Source organism: Oncorhynchus mykiss, chromosome 17, assembly GCF_013265735.2.
Source record: "Oncorhynchus mykiss isolate Arlee chromosome 17, USDA_OmykA_1.1, whole genome shotgun sequence".
NCBI classification, from domain to species: Eukaryota; Metazoa; Chordata; class Actinopteri; order Salmoniformes; family Salmonidae; genus Oncorhynchus; species Oncorhynchus mykiss.
The window spans coordinates 12,669,791-12,673,892 of NC_048581.1; positions in this window are offsets into that span (position 1 = coordinate 12,669,791).

The following is a 4,102-nucleotide window of genomic DNA, read 5'->3' on the forward strand; positions in this document are numbered from 1 at the left end:
CAGGCCCACTGAGACAGGAGACAGCATCTAGGACAGGCCCACTGAGACAGCATCTAGGACAGGCCCACTGAGACAGGACACGGCATCTAGGACAGGCCCACTGAGACAGCATCTAGGACAGGCCCACTGAGACAGGAGACGGCATCTAGGACAGGCCCACTGAGACAGGAGACAGCATCTAGGACAGGCCCACTGAGACAGGAGACAGCATCTAGGACAGGCCCACTGAGACAGGACACGGCATCTAGGACAGGCCCACTGAGACAGGAGACAGCATCTAGGACAGGCCCACTGAGACAGCATCTAGGACAGGCCCACTGAAACAGGAGACTGCATCTAGGACAGGCCCACTGAGACAGGAAACAGCATCTAGGACAGGCCCACTGAGACAGGAGACGGCATCTAGGACAGGCCCACTGAGACAGGAGACAGCATCTAGGACAGGCCCACTGAGACAGGAGACGGCATCTAGGACAGGCCCACTGAGACAGGAGACGGCATCTAGGACAGGCCCACTGAGACAGGAGATGGCATCTAGGACAGGCCCACTGAGACAGGAGACGGCATCTAGGACAGGCCCACTGAGACAGGAGACGGCATCTAGGACAGGCCCACTGAGACAGGAGACGGCATCTAGGACAGGCCCACTGAGACAGGAGACGGCATCTAGGACAGGCCCACCTAGACAAGAGACGGCATCTAGGCCCACTGAGACAGGAGACGGCATCTAGGACAGGCCCACTGAGACAGGAGACGGCATCTAGGCCCACTGAGACAGGAGACGGCATCTAGGACAGGCCCACTGAGACAGGAGACAGCATCTAGGACAGGCCCACTGAGACAGGAGACGGCATCTAGGACAGGCCCACTGAGACAGCATCTAGGACAGGCCCACTGAGACAGGAGACGGCATCTAGGACAGGCCCACTGAGACAGGAGACAGCATCTAGGACAGGCCCACTGAGACAGGAGACGGCATCTAGGACAGGCCCACTGAGACAGGAGACGGCATCTAGGACAGGCCCACTGAGACAGGAGATGGCATCTAGGACAGGCCCACTGAGACAGGACCCGGCATCTAGGACAGGCCCACTGAGACAGGAGACGGCATCTAGGACAGGCCCACTGAGACAGGAGACGGCATCTAGGCCCACTGAGACAGGAGACGGCATCTAGGACAGGCCCACTGAGACAGGAGACAGCATCTAGGACAGGCCCACTGAGACAGGAGACGGCATCTAGGACAGGCCCACTGAGACAGGAGACGGCATCTAGGCCCACTGAGACAGGAGACGGCATCTAGGACAGGCCCACTGAGACAGGAGACAGCATCTAGGACAGGCCCACTGAGACAGGAGACGGCATCTAGGACAGGCCCACTGAGACAGGAGACAGCATCTAGGACAGGCCCACTGAGACAGCATCTAGGACAGGCCCACTGAAACAGGAGACTGCATCTAGGACAGGCCCACTGAGACAGGAGACAGCATCTAGGACAGGCCCACTGAGACAGGAGACGGCATCTAGGACAGGCCCACTGAGACAGGAGACAGCATCTAGGACAGGCCCACTGAGACAGGAGACGGCATCTAGGACAGGCCCACTGAGACAGGAGACTTGCATCTAGGACAGGCCCACTGAGACAGGAGATGGCATCTAGGACCACTGAGACAGGAGACGGCATCTAGGACAGGCCCACTGAGACAGGAGACGGCATCTAGGACAGGCCCACTGAGACAGGAGACGGCATCTAGGACAGGCCCACTGAGACAGGAGACGGCATCTAGGACAGGCCCACCTAGACAAGAGACGGCATCTAGGCCCACTGAGACAGGAGACGGCATCTAGGACAGGCCCACTGAGACAGGAGACGGCATCTAGGCCCACTGAGACAGGAGACGGCATCTAGGACAGGCCCACTGAGACAGGAGACAGCATCTAGGACAGGCCCACTGAGACAGGAGACGGCATCTAGGACAGGCCCACTGAGACAGCATCTAGGACAGGCCCACTGAGACAGGAGACGGCATCTAGGACAGGCCCACTGAGACAGGAGACAGCATCTAGGACAGGCCCACTGAGACAGGAGACGGCATCTAGGACAGGCCCACTGAGACAGGAGACGGCATCTAGGACAGGCCCACTGAGACAGGAGATGGCATCTAGGACAGGCCCACTGAGACAGGACCCGGCATCTAGGACAGGCCCACTGAGACAGGAGACGGCATCTAGGACAGGCCCACTGAGACAGGAGACGGCATCTAGGCCCACTGAGACAGGAGACGGCATCTAGGACAGGCCCACTGAGACAGGAGACAGCATCTAGGACAGGCCCACTGAGACAGGAGACGGCATCTAGGACAGGCCCACTGAGACAGCATCTAGGACAGGCCCACTGAGACAGGAGACGGCATCTAGGCCCACTGAGACAGGAGACGGCATCTAGGACAGGCCCACTGAGACAGGAGACAGCATCTAGGACAGGCCCACTGAGACAGGAGACGGCATCTAGGACAGGCCCACTGAGACAGCATCTAGGACAGGCCCACTGAGACAGGAGACGGCATCTAGGACAGGCCCACTGAGACAGGAGACAGCATCTAGGACAGGCCCACTGAGACAGGAGACGGCATCTAGGACAGGCCCACTGAGACAGGAGACGGCATCTAGGACAGGCCCACTGAGACAGGAGATGGCAACCAGGACAGGCCCACTGAGACAGGACCCGGCATCTAGGACAGGCCCACTGAGACAGGAGACGGCATCTAGGACAGGCCCACTGAGACAGGAGACGGCATCTAGGCCCACTGAGACAGGAGACGGCATCTAGGACAGGCCCACTGAGACAGGAGACAGCATCTAGGACAGGCCCACTGAGACAGGAGACGGCATCTAGGACAGGCCCACTGAGACAGCATCTAGGACAGGCCCACTGAGACAGGAGACGGCATCTAGGCCCACTGAGACAGGAGACGGCATCTAGGACAGGCCCACTGAGACAGGAGACAGCATCTAGGACAGGCCCACTGAGACAGGAGACGGCATCTAGGACAGGCCCACTGAGACAGCATCTAGGACAGGCCCACTGAGACAGGAAACGGCATCTAGGACAGGCCCACTGAGACAGGAGACAGCATCTAGGACAGGCCCACTGAGACAGGAGACGGCATCTAGGACAGGCCCACTGAGACAGGAGACAGCATTTAGGACAGTCCCACTGAGACAGGAGACGGCATCTAGGACAGGCCCACTGAGACAGGAGACGGCATCTAGGACAGGCCCACTGAGACAGGAGACAGCATCTAGGCCCACTGAGACAGGAGACAGCATCTAGGACAGGCCCACTGAGACAGGAGACAGCATCTAGGACAGGCCCACTGAGACAGGAGACGGCATCTAGGACAGGCCCAATGAGACAGGAGACGGCATCTAGGACAGGCCCACTGAGACAGGAGACGGCATCTAGGACAGGCCCACTGAGACAGGAGACAGCATCTAGGACAGGCCCACTGAGACAGGAGACAGCATCTAGGCCCACTGAGACAGGAGACAGCATCTAGGACAGGCCCACTGAAACAGGAGACAGCATCTAGGACAGGCCCACTGAGACAGGAGACGGCATCTAGGACAGGCCCACTGAGACAGCATCTAGGACAGGCCCACTGAGATAGGACACGGCATCTAGGACAGGCCCACTGAGACAGGAGATGGCATCTAGGACAGGCCCACTGAGACAGCATCTAGGACAGGCCCACTGAGACAGGAGACGGCATCTAGGACAGGCCCACTGAGACAGGAGACAGCATCTAGGACAGGCCCACTGATACAGGAGATGGCATCTAGGACAGGCCCACTGAGACAGGAATCCAGTCGAGTATCAAGAACCTAATGACATGGACCCGTACTCATAAAGCGTCTCAGACATTGGTGAATGTCTGAGACGCTTGGTCAATGTCATCTCATTCTTTATGATCTAAAAGCCTAAACTGATCCTAGATCAGCAGTCCTAGTCTGAGACGCTTGGTGAATACAGACCCTGAAAAGTAGTTGAAATGTAGCAGAGGACCTGCCAGGGTTGTGTATCCGAACAGACTCATATCTC